Source organism: Hevea brasiliensis, chromosome 4 (genome assembly GCF_030052815.1).
Source record: "Hevea brasiliensis isolate MT/VB/25A 57/8 chromosome 4, ASM3005281v1, whole genome shotgun sequence".
Classification (NCBI taxonomy): Eukaryota; Viridiplantae; Streptophyta; class Magnoliopsida; order Malpighiales; family Euphorbiaceae; genus Hevea; species Hevea brasiliensis.
Genome location: NC_079496.1, coordinates 45,560,073 through 45,582,692, shown reverse-complemented (window position 1 = coordinate 45,582,692; position 22,620 = coordinate 45,560,073).

Here is a 22,620-nt window from a genome sequence, read left to right as displayed (position 1 = left end):
AGCCTCTCAAAACTTGCTTGGCACATGTCGTTCCAGCCGAATTTCACATTCTTGTGCAACAACTTGGTCATTGGAGCAGCTATAAGAGAGAACCCATTCACAAATCTTCTGTAATACCCAACTAGCCCCAAGAAACTTCTGACCTCAATTGTATTTCTGGGAGACTTCCATTCCATCACTGCTTCTATCTTTTTGGGATCCACTCTAATCCCCTCAGCTGATACTATGTGTCCAAGAAAGGAGATTTCACTCATCCAGAAGTCACACTTGGACAGCTTAGCATACAGCTTCTTTTCTCGCAGGGTTTGCAGAACAATCCTCAAATGTTCATCATGTTCTTCCCTGGTCTTAGAATACACCAGAATATCATCAATAAAGACCACTACAAACCAATCTAGATATGAATGGAAGATACGGTTCATAAGGTCCATAAATGCTGCTGTGCATTTGTTAACCCAAACAGCATTACTAAAAATTCATAATGCCCATACCGGGTTCTAAATGCTGTTTTTGACACATCTACATCCTTTACCCTCAACTGATGATACCCTGATCTGAGATCAATTTTTGAAAATACACCAGCTCCCTTCAACTGATCAAACAGATCGTCAATTCTGGGCAACGGATATTTATTCTTCACAGTTAACTTGTTCAACTGTCGGTAATCAATACACAATCTCAAAGTTCCATCCTTCTTCTTCACAAACAGCACCGGAGCTCCCCATGGTGACACACTAGGGCGTATGAACCCCTTATCGAGTAACTCCTGCAACTGAATTTTCAACTCCTTTAATTCGGTGGGTGTCATTCTATAAGGAGCAATAGAAATTGGTGCTGTACCCGGCATTACCTCAATAGCAAACTCGACTTCCCTTTCTGGTGGTAAACCAGGCAACTCTTCAGGAAATACATCTGGGAAGTCTCTTACTGTGGGTATATCACCCAGGTTTGGCTTAGCCTGCCTAGTATCAACCACGTGTGCTAGGTAAGCTTCATAGCCTTTTCTCATCAAATTTCTTGCAACTGTGGCTGAGATAACATTGGACAGGAAATCTGTCCTTTCACCCATAACAGTAATCTCATTACCCTCAGGAGTTTTCAGAGAAATCCTCTTCAATTTGCAATCAACTATTGCCTGATGACGTGACAACCAGTCCATTCCCAAAATCACGTCAAACTTGTGGAAGGGCAATTCAATTATGTCTGCCGAGAATTCATACCCCTGAATCCTCAACGGGCAACCTTTATATACCTTATTCACTACCACACTGTGGCCTAGTGGATTTGTGACTAGAATGTCTTGATCACTCTCCTCTACTGGAACTCCCCTCTCTACGGGTAGTTTTATGCAAATGTAGGAATGAGTGGATCCTGGATCCACCAATGCATATACAGAAGTGTTGTAGAGGAAAAATGTACCCCTGATGATATCCGGGGCATCTTGCTCCTCCTGAGCTCTAATGGCATAGGCCTTGGTAGGTACTCTAGTGTCTAGCCTCTCAGCTGACTTGGATGCAGGCCTCAGTGATGGACCAGCTGCCTCAGATTTACCGGGCTTCCTACCCCTTTATGGTACAGGAGCAGGTCTGTCAGCTTGTGTTGGCGCAACTGTAGTAGTCCTCTTCGGACAATTCTTTATCTGATGTTCTGTCAATCCACACCATAAGCATGCATTGGTCACTCGCCAACAATCCCCCTTATACCACTTCTGATAGTACTGACAGGCAGAAGATGCTGGGGCTGGTCCCCTAAACACCGTCCCTGAAGAGCTGCCCACTGATGGTGTGGACTGGCCTCTCCTAGGTGTGAACTATGGTCTGGGCCCCTAAGACTGACTCTGACTCTGTGGTGGTCCTAAACTCTGAGCAGGAGGACCCTTACTCTTCTTACTGAGACCAGAAAATGTACTGGACTGACCTGGACCCCTCTTCTGCTATCTTTCCCTCCTATTTTGTTCATTTATTCGGACCCTTTCCATTTTTGATGCAGCATCAACTAACTTAGCAAAATCAGTAATCTCCAATGCTGTGATCATGATTTTGATATTCTCATTGAGTCCTTCTTCAAACCTTCTGCACCTCTCTGCCTCTGTAGGGGCTATCTCCCTCCCATATCTGCTTAGTCTGACAAACTCACGCTCATACTCTACCACTGATAATTGCCTCTGTCTTAGACTGATAAATTCTCTTCTTCGCTCTGCTAAATACACTTTGCTAACATATTTCTTCCTGAACTCTGAGAGGAAGAATTCTGTGTGATCCGCTCGTTGCACCTCACTGGTTACTGTGTCCCACCACTGATATGCATCATCCTGAAGTAGGGACACAACACCCTCCAGGTTCTGCTCGGGGGTGCAGTTAAGCTGTTTCAGCACTCTGATGGTTCTATCCAACCAGTTTTCTGTGGTCATGGGATCATCCTCCCTCTTCCCAAAGAAATCCACAGCCCCATGTTTTCTTAGTTTCTCCAGATGGGAATTCTATGGTGCTAGCGGAGGTTATGGCTGTGGTTGTGGTGGTGGAATTGCCCCTATCATTTGCAGGTAGAATTCAGTCATTTGTTGAAATAGAGCAAACTGAGGTTGGGCAGGTGCCTCAGCTTGCCTCAGCTGCTGGTGGAGCAGATTCTCCCCTGCCCCCAGATTCAGCTTGTAACACCCTCACTGTAGCGATTCCGCACATTCTACTGTTTCGGTGACTGGTGTCGGTCCGGACAGCTAGAACGTCTGGAAAAATAATTAGACTAGAGTGAGGAGTCATAAATAACTCAAATATTAATAAGAAAAATTTAGAAAAAATTTTCGAAATAAAATACAACCAAGTTAAATGAGCCGGTGCCCCAGCGATGGGTAACCCAGTGGGAAGTTGCGGTTCTCGCAACTAGGAGTCCTAGACCCAGGGGAAAAATTATAAAATAATTTTTGGGACTCCAGAGAAGGGTCATTGAGGTTTTTATGGCATTAGAATGCCAAAGAAATGCTTGAAATTTTTTTTTTCAATCGGTACAGATAATTTTAGTCTGTTAAGCCAAACGGAGGGCATTTTGGTCATTTCACCTTCAGAGGTGATTTTTGACCGACTTGTCCAATTAAGTAAATAATTATTATGATCTAAAATCTGAATAAATATTGTTAAAAATTTAATTAAAAATGAGTAGAAAAGAAAATGAAATAAAATATAAATTATGGCATCATTATTGTATCATTAAAAATCCTCCACCAATCATATTGTAACACACACCTTATAAACTAATTAAAAAGGGATAAAATGAGTTAAAATGAAAAACAACAATCTGCTGCCCTTCTTCTTCAACCAGCCGAAACTCTCTCCCTCTCTATTCTCCATGGATGCCTTTACTTCTCTCTAAAAGTTCCTTGTAAACATACCATAAAATCACTTGTTGATTTCACAAAAATTGCTCCTTGCAACTAGAACAAGCCTAAGGCAGCAAAAGAAAAGGAGAGAAAGATTTTTCTTCAAGCTTGGGTTGACATACAAAAAGGTTAGTGCTTTAACTTATAGTTATTTCTGTGTTTTATGAAAGAAATTAGTAAATCCTACAGCTAGGTGCCATAGGAAATTATAGATGAGTGAAAATCTGGAATCTGTACAGTATATGCGTAAACAGTAAAATTTAAAAATTCATAACTGGAGTTAGGGATCTCAAATCAGGGTGATTTTTATGTCAAAAGAAACCTTAAGGAATGTTCTAAAACTTTGTAGTTTTATGGCATACCTGATTCTAACGTTAGGTTAGGGTTTGAGGACAAAACATTTTATTGCTCAGATGTGGACTCTGTTCTGTTGATTTCCTGCAATAGGACAACCACCTTCAATAAATCATAACTAGAGCCACAAAACTCGAAATGATGTGATTCTTGAGTCCTTGAAACGCTTATTGAATACTCTAAAACCTTGTAGTTATGGCCAAGAGCTAATTGTGGTAGCTGCTGGTTGATATTTTTGCATTTCCTTACAACTATCCTGCATGTACTGGATTTTGGACAGGTTGCACCTTTTTAATTAGTTCTGCAATTTCCGATCTGATTTTGATGTGATTCCAATTGGAGATTGAGTTAAACATATGAAGGTTGATTTCTGGAAAATATGGTTTTGAAATCTTGTTTCTATAAATTATGGTGATTATTTTTGCACCCTGCTTCTGCATGCTGATTGTGCACTAGTGCACTATTCATTCTAGTAACATGTATATTGCATAAGCTAGAAATTTTAGAGGAAAAATGATTAAGAATGCTTTGATTTAATGAAGTTACATGTAGAAATTAATAAGGTGGAGGCCCATTTCTGGTCTAGAAATGAGTGACATGAGGAAATTGAGTGAATGGGCTGCCCTTGGTGACCTGCAGGACTGGGCATGAGTCCAGCAGGTTTGGGCAGCAATAACTTGAATTGTAGAGGTTCAATTGATGCAAACCCAATTGGACATGAAACTAGACACATAATGGCACAACTTTGGTGACGAAACCATGCTCAGAAAACCAAACCAAGTGGACCAAAAGTTTGCCCTAATCCGGGTGACCTGCAGTCTGCCTGGGCAAAATGACCAAATAAACAGTATTTAGTCATTTGGTCATAACTCAGTGTAGAAAGGTTCAATTGACCTGAAATTTTACCAGCCGAAAGAAGAGACATAGACCTAAAACTTTCATGAAGAACACAAATCCAAATTCTGACCATAACCTAGTCAAATTGCCAACCAAACTTAGGTCACCAAATCTGGGAGAACCAAATTGCCCAGAAAATCTGGGTACAGGTCACTCCGGCCAGTTATGGTAAAATGACCATAACTTGAGCTACAAAACTCCAAATGGAGTGGTCCAAAAAAAGAAATTCAACTAAACAAAATAAGGAACAACTTTCATGTTGATCATTTTGCCAAATTCCCACTGCAAAAATGACTAATGGAACAGTAAACCTAGAGCATGAAATCTGAAAATTTTGAATAACATAAGATAAGCTTTGAAATGGTATTGGAAATCAATACCAACAAAAATAAAATGCAAAATGTGGTATCTTGGTGAACTTAGGTTCAATAAATTTATTATGTATTAAAAAGTCAACAATTTGAGTGAATAGTAATGTGAATAGTAATACAAAGACACAAAGTATAATAACTAAATTAGCAGAGGAAATTAAGGTATGAAATTTGAAATCCATGAAACATTCATGGATTACTTGGAATAGAAATAGTAATTCACCTAAATGACTTAATGAACATTTAAGTTATGTGAGTATATAGTTAAAATTTGTATTCCCATTACGAGTAGGTCTAATAAAACATGAGTGATACCACTTGAATATGAAATAAAATTTACCTAGATGGATTATTGAGTATAAATGGGATGAGGTTTACATTAGGATCTTTGTTTCCATTACAAATAAGATAATAACACCTTGTATGAGTTATGAATCCATATAAATATTGTAATGAATAAATGAATCACATGAAAATATGAATGGAACATTAGTTTTCTTTATAAGGGAAAGGAAGAACGTTTTGAGTACAATGGTATATGTAGATGTGTGTCCCAACTCCCTTCAAGCTCAATCACACAGGCCCGAAGCATATCCTCCAAAATCTGAATGATCCTTTTAGATTGGCCGTCTATTTGTAGATGGAATGCTATATTGAAGTTCAATCTAGTTCCTAGGGCTTTCTGGAGACTATCCCAAAATCTAGAAGTAAACCTTGGGTCTCTGTCCGACACAATAGACACTGGCACTTTGTGTAACCTCACCACATCATCAATGTACATTTTGGCCAATCTTTTCAGGCTGTAATCCATCCTCACTAGTAAAAAGTGTGCAGACTTGGTCAATCTATTAACAATAACCCAAACAACATCATGATTCTTTTGTGTACGTGGAAGTCCTGTCACAAAATCCATAGTGATTCTTTCCCATTTCCACTCGGGAATTGGCAACGGCTGTAGCAACCCTGTAGGCACTTGGTGTTCTGCCTTTACTTGCTAACAAGTTAGCCATTTGGCAACATTTTTTGCAATGTCTTTCTTCATTCCTCTCCACCAATAGTGCTCTTTCACACTTCTGTACATTTTGGTTCCACTAGGGTACATTGCAAACGGTGAATCATGAGCTTCCTTTAAAATGGTCTGCCTCAGTTTAACATTCTCAAGAATACACATTCTGCCCTTATATAACAACAAGCCCTCATCATTTACTGATAATTCTGGTTTCTTGCCATCCCGAGCCTCTTCCATCAACTTCACATACTTATCATCCTTCTGTGCAACTGCTTTAATTTGTTCTGCTAGCATTGGCTTCACTTGCCAAGTAGCTACCATCTGACCATCTTCATTAATCTCCAAATTAGCATGCAATGCCCTTAACTCATGAACCATGGACAATGGAGAAACCCTCAAACCAGCCATAGTCTTGTGAATTAAAGCATCAGCTACAACATTAGCTTTTCCAGGCTGATAGTCTATCAAACAATCATAATCTTTTATCAGCTCTAACCATCTCCTCCGCCTCAAATTTAACTCCTTTTGTGTGCCCAAGTACTTCAAACTTTTATGATATGTGTATATATAACATCTCTCCCCATACAAGTAATGTCTCCAGATCTTCAAGTTAAAGACAATGGCTGCCAGCTCCAAGTCATGCGTAGGATAATTCCTCTCATGCAGTTTAAGCTGGCGTGAAGCATAGGCAATGACATTCCTATCTTGCATCAACACATAGCCCAATCTGTTATGAGAAGTATCACTGTATATGGTATACTCCTTACTTTAAAGTGGGCAAGGTTAAGACTAGAGCTTCAGTTAAACACCTCTTTTACTCATCAAAACTTTCCTGGCACTGATCAGTCCACTGAAATTTTACATTCTTCCTAAATAGCTTGGTCAGTGGAGATACTAGCATGGAGAATTCCTTCACAAACCTTCAGTAATACCCTGCTAAACTAAGGAAACTCTGAACTTTCGTAACATTTCTAGGTGGATTCCAATTAAGAATGGCTTCTACTTTGCTAGGATCCACATGGATACCTTCTGAAGATACAATATGCCCCAAAAATGTAATCTCCTTTAGCCAAAACTCACATTTCGACAGTTTGGCATACAACTGCTTCTCCCTCAAAGTCTGCAATACTATCCTCAAGTGCTTATCATGTTCCTCTGCATTCTTTGAGTACACCAAAATATCATCAATGAACACCACAATAAACTGGTCCAAATATGGCCTGAAGATAGTGTTTATCAGGTCCATAAAAGCAGCTGGAGCATTAGTCAACCCGAATGGGATTACCAAAAACTCATAGTGGCCATATGAGTCCTAAAGGCAGTTTTAGGAATACTTTGCTCCTGCACCCTCAACTGGTAATAGCCCAATATCAAGTCAATTTTGGAGAATATAATTGCATCCTTCAACTGATCAAACAAATCATTTATCCGTGGCAGAGGATATCTATTCTTTATGGTCACCTTATTCAACTGTCTGTAGTCTATGCATAGGAGGAGAGTACCATCCTTTTTCTTCACAAATAATACTGGTGCTCCCCAAGGTGACACGCTAGGGCAGATGAAACTCTTATCTAACAATTCCTACAATTGCACCTTCAACTCTTTCAACTCAACAAGTGCCATCCTATAAGGAGTGATGGAGATTGGCTCCACACCAGGTATAGCCTCAATTTCAAACTGCACCTCTCTTTCCGGAGGCAATCCTGACAATTCTTCAGGAAAGACATATGAAAAATCCCATACCATAGGAATATCTTTAAGATCTAGACTCCCCACCTGGGTGTCTATCACATGAGCTAGATAAGCTTCACATCCCTTTCTAATCATCTTTCTAGCAAGTGCAGCTGAAATGATGTTGGATGGCAATAACTGCCTCTCCCCGTGTATCACTACGTCTGCATACTCGGGAAGACCAAAAGTGACTATCTTCAGTCTACAGTCGATCATGGCGTGATGCCTGGCTAACCAATCCATACCCAAGATGATATCATAATCTCGGAAAGGCATGTCAATTAAGTCTGATAGGAATGTATGTCCTTGGATCACCAAAGCAGAATCTTCATACAATTTATTCACCCTAACCTCTTGTCCTAAAGGACTGGTCACTAGCACATCATAATCCAATTTCACATAAGGAATTATACTCCCTAAACAACCAACATAAGGAGATTTCCCTCCATTAGTCCATATTTATGATGTAATGCATTATATGTATCAATTAATGACAGTTGAGTAGTTGTACTTATCAAAATTTTTCAAACATGCAATTTCAAAACTTGCATAAAAACCAAAGCTCTGATACCACTAAAACATGTCACACCTTATCCCTTATAAGGCACTACATGTTCCCGTAGCATACCTAATGAATTACCGAACTCAACCTACCGATAACCCATTAGTTATGGTACAAAGGATTTTAAAACAAACCATAGCTTTTTATCTTATCAATTCTTTTGCGGAAAACTGCATGAGAATAGTTAAAGTTCCATGTAAACATTCATTGGAAATAATGATAGACTAAATATTACAAAAGTTATATTTTCATTAGTCTCAAAGTAAAATACAAAATAGTTACAAACTCAAAATGTAATAGCAATGCAATGCTTTTAAATACAAACTGCTCAATGTCCGTACATCCATATAGATAGGTACAAAATACATCCAAAGGAATCACAAGGGTATACCTAAGGTAAATACCCACAAACAATACCAAAATGCTGCTTTCAAGTCTCTCACTTGGCAGCCTTCTCCTTTCCCTTACCTGCGATAGCATAAAGAAGCTATCGCTAAGTATATCACTCAGTGGTGCACAACTAATAATTTTAAAACTTAAGGTAAAACACAATTTATCAAAAGCATAATAAATCATATTTTTCTTAAGCATCAAAACTTCACAATAGTTCTAAGTCCATAAAGGCCATTTATTGGAATAACATTTCAAATGAGAAATCACACTTCATAAATCACAATTCACAAAGCATTAGTGTTGCCAACATCAACACACAGTTTAGGCCATGACATAAAATTTCACGATCACTGCCGTGTTGTACACCACGACAAAGCAATCTCAACCTCACTAACCGTTATTAATGAGGGAAGGGCTAGCTAGCTAATGAATACTCGTGTAGTCTTACCCCACTAACCGTTATTAATGGGAGACATAATCAATATCAATTATCAACCCCAAGTAGCCGTTACTATTGGGGAGTTCCGAAAGGGACTATCATGCTAACTGTGGTTTCAAAACAGTTTCCAAAAAGTTTCCCACTCAACAATCACATTTATAAACTAATAAACATATTTAAATTCATCATAATATCCATATAAAGGTGGCAACACTCAAATTTCTTAAATGCAAGAGAAAAACCATATTTTAGTCAAAGTAAACTTGTTCAAAGCAAACTCATTCAATTCAACACATTCCAAGCAATTTACAAGTTTAAAAACGAAGAAGAGGTTAGTTGTGCACAAACCTTTAATAATTCTCCTTCCTTGATACCTACTTCTCCTTGTCCATTCCAACTTCTTTTTCTACTGAAAATACACAAATAGAATACCTCAATACCAATCTCAATTGCTGCTAAGAACTCATTACATGCATGTCTAATGCATCCCAAGTTAGCTTTGAAAATTTTAGAATATTTTGGTTTTGGGACAGCTTGGTGCCCAAATCTTTAAACCTAATTTTTACGTAGTTTTGATCATAATTTGGTGAAGTGTTCATATGGATTTTAAATTTATTTTCATTTTTGAATCGCCTAATTCGAAGCTGTGTAGCTCAAGTTATGACCAAAATACTATTACTATTCATATCACTGTTCATCCTGCAGATTCAGTTCTGGCAGATTTATTGATCTAAATTTGTTCAGCAATTTGATCAAGTTAAGTCCATAATTTCATCTAATGTTCTTCATACAAAATGTTCTACTATGTTTTAGGTTTCCATCAATTCAAGAATCGCCTAAATCGGAGTTTTCTAGAGAGAGTTATGGCTATGCAAAGTTTACTATTCATATAGTAAATCTACAATTCTGCAGATTTGGTGATTCAACTTTACTCAGCAATTTGATTGGGTTAAGTCCATAATTTGACCTCAAGTTCTACATATGAGATGTTCTACTATATCTTAGGTTTCCATTGGTTCTAGAATCGCCTAAATCGGAGTTTCCTATAGAGAGTTATGGCCATGCAAAATTTACTATTTATATGGTCAAATTCTGCAGGTTCTAGAATTTTGTCTCTAAGTTCAAGGCTCATTTCGGATAGCTTAAGATCATTTTCGAGGTAGGGTATCTTCACAAAAATTCTAGCCCTATGTATTGAGTTTCATTTTTAATTGGTTTCACACTAATTAGAGTTGTGTAGCTCAATTTATGGGCTGTTAAACACACTGAACTTAGTGTGCAAATTCTGCCCTAGGTTCAAAATTTTCATTTCTTCAATTATTCCCACTAACTAACCTCAATTCACATTTAATTCACCCAAAATGACTATAATTTAGCATCGACACATCAATGACACTTCCTAGCATAACCCCCACAATTTTCAAACACCAAAGTTTGTAATTTTTCCTAATCCTACCATTTCATTACCTCCATTCATCAACCCAATATCAATTCAAACTAAATAAACCTCAAATGACCATAATTTAACACTACACACACCAATTTCACTCTCTAGCACTAAAACTCCAATTTTTCCATGAACCCTAATCTCCCATAATTAAATTTATACACATTTCATGCAATTTCTTTGCCCCAATCATGTATACTACTTCAACTAAGCTTAATCTCATCATAAATTTCATTCAAAGACATCAAACCCTAACTTTTCTCCAATTTGGCCAAAACCCTAGTTTAGATTCCATACATGTTTTCTTTCATTTTCTTATCAAATTTCATGCTTTCTCAAGTAAATTCATCACACCCAAACTTGATTCAAAGCATATTTGGTTAATCAAGCATGAAAGAGAGAGCTTACCTAACTTGATGATTTTTTCCACTTCTAATCTCTTCCTAATCTTGCTCTTCTTGTTTTTAATTTCTCAATCAAAGATCTCTTTGATGTTTTCTTTTAGTGGGCTATGGAATTTATGAAGGTAGTTGAAGTGAATTAAGACTTGGAAGGAAAAACAATGGTTGAAGAAGATTGGAGAAGAGGAGAAAAGAAAAGAGAGGGAGAGGGAAGATGGGTGGTGGCATGGAAGAAGTGAAAGAAGGAGACTTGTCTTCTTTTATACTTATTTATTCCCTTTTAATTAAATAATTAAGTTTAATTGTCAAAAGCCCATAAGTCATTAATTTTAATTAGGTCAACAATGGAATTTAAAATCTAGATTTTTGCCTCTTTTATTTTCTTTCCACTTTTACTCTAATTTTTCCCTCAATATTTCTTCATAATTCAATATTTTATTTTCATTTAATTAAATTGATATTTTGGTCAAAAATCAACTCTTAAAGTGAATTGACCAAATTGCCCCTTATCGGGTCATAATTCCTCTTTTACAATATACCCGGTGAGTCCTTATATTTTTGGGTCACTTGAATTTTTATTGTGTCACTTGAATTTTTATTGTGTCTATCTCAATTAATTTTCTATTTATTTTTGGTCCTCAAGGTGTCTTTGAATAGTACTAGTCACGGACCAAAAATGGTACTATTCATAATTCGGAGGTTTGGAGTGTTACATTCTTGACTTGGTTATTACCCGTGTCTCTCATTTGTTGAGGAAACAATGAAGTTAGCTTTGTTTTGATTACCATGGTACGTGCACAGGCTTAGATTCTCCTCTTATTAGAGGTTAGATCTAAGTTTTTTTTGGTACGTGCACAGACTTGGTTATTACCCGTGTCTCTCATTTGTTGAGGAAACAATGAAGCTTCATTATTGTGGTGTGTATCGTGCACGATGATTCGACCTCCTCGGCCATAGGGAGTTAGAATCACCCCAGAGATGGCCCTTTCGGATTAGTCTTGCATAGTTAGTGAGATAAATAATGGTTTTTGAATAGTAAAGAATTTTTATTTCAATTGGAATTTCTGCATACTTGATTTTACTGAAATTAATATTTATTTCCATAATTGCTGGAATTACTTTAATTGTTCAGTTGGGATTTGACAAATTAAAATTTTTTATCATGGTTATTTTAACAAATGATTATATTATTGGCAATGATTATTTTGACCTTTGGAATTTGATGAGTATCTAGATTTCCAAATTATTTGCTACAATTTTATCAACATATATATGATATTATATTTTAAAGTACAGTTGTGCACCACTAAGTTTACCACTCAGCGATAGCCTTGTATGTTGTCGCAGGTGAAAAGAGCATATAGCAGTTGAGTAAGCTTCCTTGAAGACACATTCATATCAGTTCCAGGTATAACATATGTATACTCATGTACATAGGTTTTGATGTATGCATGTAAATATATGTATGTAAATTATTTGAGCTGTTATATAAAACTCTTGTAAAATATTTTGGTATGTAATTAAATGCAAATTATTGTAATGTAAATTTGAGATTTCATTTACCTGTATAGTTTTTTAATATTAATTTTTGAATCTTGTAATCAATGAAATGTTTCTTTTATGATGAGGTTGGTTTGAAAATGAAATGATCTGATTATTGAGATTGAATTATGAGATGAAATGAAGTTTATTGGAGTTGTATTTGAGAAAACATATTGGGAGTGTTTTCCTTTTCAGGTTTGAAGAACTGTTTTCTCAAAATACAGCTGGCAATCTGTTAAAATTTTGAAAAAATTTTTATAACACCAGATTTTGATCGATGATTTAAATTTCATCAAAATTGATTTTAAATCCCTTATAGTATATTTAATGGGTTACTGGTAGGCGAAGTATGGTAATTTATTAGGTGTACTACGGGATCATGTTACATCTTACGGAGGAGTAGGGTGTGACAGTGTGTGTCCCAGCTCCCTTCAAACTCAATCACATAAGCCCAAAGCATATCCTCCAAAATCTGAATGATCCTTTCAGACTGGCCATCTGTCTATGGATGGAATGCTGTACTGAAGTTCAATCTAGTCCATAGGGCTTTTTGGAGACTACCCTAGAATCTAGAAGTGAACCTAGGATCTCTATCAGACACAATAGACACTGGCACTCCATGCAACCTCACCACTTCATCAATGTACAGTTTGGCCAATCTTTCTAGGCTATAATCCATTCTCACTGGCAAAAAGTGTGCAGACTTGGTCAATCTATCAACAATAACCCAAACTGCATTATGATTCTTTTGTGTACATGGAAGTCTTGTCACGAAATCCATAGTGATTCTTTTCCATTTCCACTCGGGAATTGGCAATGACTATAGTAACCCTGCAGGCACTTGGTGTTCTACCTTTACTTGCTGACAAGTTAGGCATTTGGCAACATATTCTGCAATTTCTTACTTTATTCCTCTCCACCAATAGTGCTATTTCACACCTCTATACATTTTGGTTCCACCAGGGTGCATTGCAAAAGGTGAATCATGTGCTTCCTTTAAAATGGTCTGCCTTAGCTCAACATTCTCAGGAATGCACATTTTACCCTTATATAACAACAAGACCTCATCATTTACTGATAATTCTGGTTTCTTGCCATCTCGAGCCTCTTCCATCAACTTCACATACTTATCATCCTTCTGTGCAACTGCTTTAATTTGTTCTGCCAACATTGGCTTCACTTGGCAAGTAGATACCATCTGCCCATCTTCATTAATCTCCAAATTAGCATGCAATGCCTTTAACTCATGCACCATGGACAATGGAGAAACCCTCAAACTAGCCATAGTCTTACAACTTAAAGCATCAGTGTGACACCCCTTACCCATCTACAGTATAGCCGAGCAAGATATGCCACCTAGTGTGCCGGAGCACCATATCTTATTTCATAACAATTTACCCTCCTTAATTTACTTATTTGTTATTCACCAAGTGCAAAAATTCACCAATTATATCATTTATTTACAAATTTGATTAATCTAAATTTTTCATAAATTTTTATAGAAAATCTGGCAGAGTGCCTGCTGTAAATTGGTAAACAGTTCTTCTAAACCTGTTAAAAGACACTTCCAATACGGTTTTCAGATCCAAAACTCCACTATACATCCATATCAACTCAATCTTCAAATCTCAACACAATTTTCAAAATTTTTGTTCACATCACAATTCGAATCAATTTCATGAATATTTCCCCAACACTTTATTTTTCAACAAAATATACTGATAATTACAGTAACATGAGATTTCATATATTTACATTATCATATGATTTCATGAGTTTATAATTACAATAAAAAAAACTAGTACAAAATACAACCCAAAATCCTAATATCCTACCAAGTGCATAGCAGATATGAGGTGACTCAGGACTCTATGTAGATCTGGCTAATCACCCGGTCTGAGGACTACTGGACTCGCCAGCTATATCTCCAGTACCTGCGCGTGGCAAAAGCGACGCGCTAAGCAATTCTGCTTAGTGGTGCCAATATAAAATAAAATAGCTAAAATAAAATAAATATGCAAAATGTATACTGACATTTTATATAGACTTAATTTCTGGCAGTTGTTGCAGTATTATTTGATTAAAATTTGGTAAGATTTATTTTAATTGCCTGAGTAACCTAGACTAGTCGACTGGACTGGATAAATGGGTAAACTGGCACTGGGTACCAAGTACCTCGGGCCATCACACCATCGGTCACATTGTGTCTCCTGGTGTGCAACAGAACAGCTAATAAGCTGTAATAAACATTGGGCACAAGGCCAAGTATCACACAGATATCATAATGGCTAAAAGCCATAAATTCCCAGAATAGCATAATGCCATGTGCAGTACTGCTAACTGAACCCTATTGGCATGGCAACCTATCCAAACCAATCATTCTAGGCACACTAGGGCATTTTACACAGTTAATGATTCAATTATTTATTTTTATAATGTAGAGGTCACTATTCACTTGACTAATTTCACTCAAAGGTTGACTTTTTGATTTACAATAGATTTGTTGAACCTAAGTTCATCAAGATACCACATTTTGGTTTACAAAAGTGTTGGCATTAGTTGCCAAACAATACTTAAAACCAATGGAGAATAATTTAGAAATTTCAGTTTTGAGTGTTAGAGATTACTGTTCCGTTAGGCCATTCTACAGTGAGAATTTGCCCAAGTGTTCTTCATCAAAATTGTTCCTTATTGTGTCTAGTTACATTTCTTTTTCTGAATCACTCCATTTGGAGTTTTGTAGCTCAAGTTATGGCCTAAACACCATAACTGGCTGGATTGCAATTTTTCTAGAATTTCTGGGCAGAATCCATTCTGCAGTTTTTGTACATTGACTGCAGGTCAGTTTTTGAACATGTTATGGTCAAATTTTGGGTTTATTTTCTTCATGAAAGTTGTAGGGCTATGTCTCAAGTTTCTACTGGTAAAATTTCAGGTCAATTGAACTTTTCTACACTAAGTTATGACCATTTGAACAAATACTATTCATTTGGTCATTTTCTAGGGACAGCATGTTGGTCACTCGGATTAGGGTAATTTTTAGATCAATTTGTTTTGGTTTTTTGGGCAGGCTTTCTTCACCAAAGTTGAGCCATTATGTGTCTAGTTTCATTTCCAATTGGCATTATACCAATTGAACCTACACAACTCCAGTTATAGCTGCCCAAACCTGTTGGACTCACACCTAGTCTTGCAGGTCACCAAGGGCAGCATGCCTAAGCTCAATTCCATTGTCCTAACTCATTTCAATTCCTCCTCACACATAGTCAAATGGTCACTAATTGACCATTACAATGTTCATATACCATTACATGAGAAAACCCTAATTTTGTTCAAGTGTCCAAGTTTTCAAGTTCCATTCATGCATTACACTTGCATTACACTTACACTTAAATGTTCAATCACTCATCTCATGCCAAGGGCAGCTCATAAACCACTTTTCTTCTAGAAAATTTATCAACCCTGACCATCCCTAAGCTGCCAAAATTGTAGGGATGAATACACATAAATTTTATTTTTTTTTTCTTACAATTTCCACTTATCTCATGGCATTAAACATGAATTGAGTAAGAGAGGTAGGAGATTGGACACTAACCTTTAATGGAATTAATCCCAAGCTTGTAAAGCTCTTTCTTTTTACTTCTTTTTGCTTCCAAAAGCTTCACTAAGATGAAAGAGTAAGGTTTTTTGTTGGGAACTTAGGGTTTGGTTGAAGAAAAACCATGGAAATGAAGCTTTTTAAAGCTTGGCAATGGAGGAGAGAGGTAAGGGATGTGGTGCGGCTTGGAGAGGAGTGTTAGTAGTATGCCCTAGAGCATATCATTTAGTATGTATCTTGTATATATTTTATTAATAAAAGGCATTTCCACTTTTCCGTTTACATAATATATTTATGTGTAATAGAAAAGGTCCATTGATATTTTGTTAGAAATATTATTCTTAAGTTGTTAAGAATATGAGTGACAATATTTCTAGCACAAAGTATCATAAATAGGTTCACAATCGAGGATACTTCATAATAAGGACATGACTTATCCAGAAAGATTGTATTCATGTTTGTTCCCAAGTTATTTATATGAGATATAAATAAGATGGAATGGTGAGTCTCATGCCATATAACAAACATGATAGGCACTTATACATGATAAGTAGGCCGAACCAGTGACACTTATGACAAGCACATGGAGTTTACTCTTGTCAATGTTTTGTCATAAATCATATCAGTGCATATAATCTTTAGACCTGAGATAGCACAGTTATCTTGTATATAGGTAGTTTGAGTTTGATCTGCTTTCATACTTGTACTATGTATGGGTATATGGGCATGTGTTGGCTCTGCTAGTTATATATGGAGGTAGGTGTTGATCAAGAAGGAATCTGTTCCTCTAAGTAAATAGAGATAAAATCCTATGTTCATTTAATTGTTCTTGATGTTTCAAGTTCTGGCCAGACAGATAGATTTATTCGAGAAAGAGTTTCGATGAGAAAAATCTTTTAATCAAGAACTGGAATTAAAAGAGAACATAATATTCATAGCAAATGGAGTTTGACATAAACCATGACTCCAGCTTGAGTTGGGATTTTGTAACAGAGAGATTCTAGTGCATGGTAACATATGATTATAGGTTCATTTAAGGTAAATCTTATTACTAATTGGGTGGCCATGGCATGCTATGCTAGGTGTTAACCATGGTCTATGAGGTTCATAAAATGATTTAGAGAAATCATTTATGGTAAGAAAGAGTTCTGATGATATTAAGAGTTGATATCATGTCTCATTGCCAATTAGTGATGAGCCTAGTAAGTCACACACATACACAAGTTATCACCTATTTAAATATGATTTAATTAATTAATTAAAGAGTTTAATTGATTAATTAAATAGATTTGGTTTGCAATTAAATTGCAAAGTCCCTAGCATGACTTGAAACCAAATCTAGATTATTGGATGTGTAGTATAAATTAAATTTATATTTAAAGTGTTTAAATATGAATTTAATTGATGAGAAATTAATTAATAGAGATTAATTAATTAATTAATTTATATTTGATATAAATTAATTAGAAGAAGAAAATAATTATTTTGGGTTAAGAACTCAAAATTAAGACACAGGGGCATTTTGGTCATTTTGCAGTGTGACACGTGGCACCATGAGATGGTGACACGTGGCACCATGAGATGGTGACACGTGGCACCATGAGATGGTGACACATGGCATAACACATAAGTTTGCCAAATGTTTTTAATCATGTAAGATGATTAAAATCAAGATTAAATATAGGTTTGACACTTGGCACAATGTGATTGGGTCACTTAAACCTAAAGCTAATCAAAAAGGTGACATGTGGCTAGGGTTTAATGTGTTAACCTAGCTATTTAAGTGTGGTTATGAAAAAGAAAACATAACCAGCAGCCTCTCCTCTCATATTTCACGCCACTTTGAGCCTCTCCAGCTATTTCTCTTCATCTCTCATCAATTCAAAGAGATTAGCCATCAATCTCTTGAATTAAGAACACTAGAAATTGTTTCTAGTGTCCTGTTTGCATCTCTAATCTCTTAAAAGGCAGAACTTGAATTTCTAATTAATAGAAAAGGCTTTAGAAGCTGTTCAAGGGCTGCCATAGGTGTTCTTGGTGTGGACAAGCTAGAGGGACAACATCCGTGTCTGAAGACGAATCTCAAAGGCGCAGACATCGCGGCACATCAAGAGGTTAGTGTAATCGTTCTTGATTTAATCTAGGGTTCTAAAATTAATCTGATTAATTTTAAAATCTTAAATGGCAAATACAGATCCAAAAACATATTAAAAGAGTTTTAATATGTTGTTTATCATTGAAATCAAATAGATAAAAATAAATCTTGCATGGTGCTTGTGACCCTAGGTGAAAATTTTTGAATTCAATGGTATAATCTTGTGTTTTTCACGCTTCCGTTCCTTCAATTGGTATCAGAGCCACTATATTTGCCATTTAGATTGTTGATTATATAATTTAATTGTGTGTTTGATCATGAGATCAAGAGATTCATTGCTGGTTGGATCATGAGATGTGGCGTCACACATGGAGAAGCCACCATTGGTGGCGGCAACAATGGTTCCATGGGTGATTCAAGGTTTGGCTTTTAATTCTGCAATTATTGTATGATCTAAGGCCTATTCTTTGACTAATTAAAGTGTTTAATTAGTTGTTTTAATCACACAATTAAATTATGATTCAAATCAGAATTTTAAAAAATGTTTGAATGTGATTCAAATCTGAATTTTAAAAGTTGTTTGAATGTGATTCAAATCTGAATTTTTAAAGTTGTTTGAATCATATTTAAATCTGATTTTTTAAAATTGATTCAATAAAATTCAGATCTGATTTTTTAAAAAATATTTGAATGTGATTCAAATTTGTTTTTTTTTAAAATATTTGAATGTGATTCAAATCTGAATTTTTGAAGTTGTTTGAATGTGATTCAAATCTGAATTTTTAAATTTGTTTGAATGAGATTCAAATCTGAATTTTTAAATTTATTTGAATCATATTCAAATCTGGATTTTTAAGTTGAATATGAGATATTCAATTTAATTTAAGTATGTATGTTTTATTTAATTGTTAAATAGTGATATGCATGATGGATGATCATGGACTATAAAAGACCAATGTGATTGGATTTATTTCTTTTATGTTTCTTTGGGATTGTAAATTAATTAATTTATTTTAATTTATTTTGGGCATGTATTATTAAGTTTGTAATATTTTTTGGGTTGTAATTTCATTTATTTAAGTTCTTGTAAATTCGCCTTGGTATGCCAAGGATTACTATGTAATATTGGATTGCAAGAAGTTCAAGGAGGTCAAGAGCATTGGTGGGACCAGTGGGAGGAATTCAATATCAAGTGTTGATTATGTACTCCTTCAGCAACTCTTGTAAAATGAATGAATGAAATGCACCTAGGAATGCCCTGATTCAATTCTTGGTGGCTCAGAATTGAATCCCTTAGAAAGTCCATGATCATACCATATTTACTGCTTATCCATGAATGCATGAGATGTATGGGAATGTATGCAATTATATGATATATGCATGCTAAATGGATAATGTGCAAAGTGAGACCTTAATAGTAAATAGAATGACCATAAAATCTTCCAAACAAATGATTAAGTTGGAAATGCTATAATTAAAGTAATTATAACATAGGCCCTCCATTGGGGCAATTATTTTAAGAAATTTTAAATAGTTGCATGAGATGCAATTAATTTAAGAGATTTTCTTAAGAATAATTGTTAAGCATGAGATGTTGTAAATATGTAAATGGTTTAGTGGCCAATATTGGATGTACCTGAGGACATTAAAATTATTTGCATAATTACTGGCTCAATGGGATCAACTTAACTAATGCAAGATAAGTCAATAATGGATGTACCTGAGATTTTGAGCATTAGGGGCTAGGTAAAGGATTGAACCTCACATGAGATGTGATGGGCAAAGAGTTGCTCACTTATAGTTTATTGTAATTCCAATAATGGATGTACCTGAGGATGATCAATAGAATTATAAGAATTCAATCACCCACTAGAAATCCATCCAACTAGGATTTCCGTTTTCTACTTTGGAAGTGTAGGATTCGCTAAGTTAGTGGGAGGACCAATTTGATTAAAAGACCATAATCATTTTGGTTAATTACATGATACATTTACTAATTAATCTGGTTATTTTCTGCAATTAATTTTCTGATAAAAATGAGCACAAAACAACCACCACCATCCAATATCCTTGCAAGCATACTTGATCACAACAGGTTGACAGGACCTAATCTGTCTGATTGGCTAAGAAATTTGAAACTTGTCCTGAACCTTGAACATATAGGATGTGTTCTAGATTCAAATGTTCCTGGTCCCTTACCTCCAGAGGCCACACAAGAGGAACATGAAACTTTGGACAAGTGCAAGGAGCATTATATGAGAGCTAAGTGTTACATGCTTGCTTCCATGAGTAATGAGTTACAGAAGCAATATGAGAACATGCAGAGTGCGAGTGAGATCCTCCTTCACCTACAAGAGTTGTATGGTGAGCACAGCAGGAATGCTAGGTATGAGATATCTAGACAGCTATTCCGTATGAGGATGTCTGAGGGACAGAATGTTGGGGATCATGTCCACAAGATGATTCGGCTGATTGAGCAGTTGGAACATCTTGACTTCAACATGGATTTCCAACTACAGACGGATTTGATCCTTCAGTCCCTTCCTGAGTCTTTTGGGAATTTTGTGACAAATTTCCATATGACTAAATAGGAATGCACCTTAGCTGGTTTACTCAACATGCTGGTTATTGCCCAAAAGAATATGCCAGGCAATAAAGGAAAAGAGGTAGCTTTGGTTGCATCTTCTTCTACTGGAAAGTCCAACAAGAAGAAGGGCAATAAGAAAAAGAAACCTCAGATTCCTGGTCCTTCCAAGAAAATAGCTAAACAGAAAGGGAAGACCAAAGCTGACAAAGGCAAAGGAAAGTGTTTCCACTGCCAACAGGAAAGTGTTTCCACTGGCCAGAGTATAGTAATCTAAATGAATGCAATGCCATGGTGAAAACCAACTCAAGTTCAAAATATATTTGGCACTTAAGGTTATGTCATGTTGCAGAAGATAGGATTGCAAAATTGGAGAAAATGGGGATTCTATCCTCATTGGGCTCTGAGCCTACTCCAACTTGTGAATCCTGCCTTCAGGGCAAAATGACTAGATCACCCTTTGTTGGACAAGGGCTAAGAGCTGAAAATATTTTGGAACTAATACATAGTGATGTATGTGGTCCGTTTAAAGAAATGGCTAGAGGGGGCTTTCATTATTTTATTACCTTTACTGATGATAAATCAAGGTTTGGGTATTTGTATTTGATGAAATACAAACATGAATCCTTTGAAAAGTTCAAAGAATTTAAATCTGAAGTAGAAAATCAAACAGAAAAAAATATTAAAGCTCTTCGATCGATCGTGGAGGTGAATATTTGAGTATCGAATTTGATGAATACTTGAGAGAGCATGGCATTGTTTCTCGGTGACTCCTCCAGAACGCCACAATGAATGGTGTATCTGAAGGAGAAATCGTACCTATTGGATATGGTACGTAGTATGATGAGCTATCTTGATATGCCAATCTCCTTTGGGGATTTGCATTAGAATCACTTTATATATTCTGAATAGGATTCCATCAAAATCGCTTTCTTCCACACCTTATGAGATATGGCATGGAAGAAAACCAAGTCTTAAGCATGTTAAGATTTGGGGTTGTCCACTTATATCAAAAAGTGAACACCGATAAATTGGAGACCGATCGTAAAAGGTCGATTTGTTGGATATCCAAAAGATAGTTTTGGATATTATTTTTATTTGCCTACTTCACAAAAGGTTGTGATAAGTAGAGATGCTACATTTCTTGAACAACAGTTTGTTCAAGAAGGAGGCAAAGGAAGGCAAATAGAGTTAGAATTGGAGAATTCTGACCAACCAATGCATCGATGGATATAGATCCATCTAGTCAACCTATACCCATTGATGAAACATCTACAAATGTTCCTCGTAGAAAAACCATGTTATCTCACCCACCAGTGATATATTTTTTTCTTCATGAAGAAGAACAAGAGTTGTCTACTCATGAAGAAGTAGATCATGGAGATGATCCACTTACCTATGAAGAAGCTATATCAGATATAGACTCTTCAAAATGGATTGATGCTATGAAATCCGAGATTGATTCCATGTATAAGAATCAAGTTTGGGATCTTGTTGACCCACACAAGGTATTGTACCTATAGGGAACAAATGGGTTTTCAAGAAGAAAATTGGTTACGATGGAAAGGTAGAGACCTATAAGGCAAGGCTAGTAGCGAAAGGGTTTCGCCAAAGGCAAGGAATAGACTATGAGGAGACTTTCTAGACTGTTGGCATGCTTTAATCAATTAGGATTTTATTAGAAATAGCAGCATACTATGATAAAGAGATTTGGCAGATCGATGTCAAAACATCTATTCTCAATGGATACATTTAAGAAAAAATTTTCATGGAACAACCTAAGGAATGTGAATCCAAATATGGTACCAAGGTATGCAAGCTAAA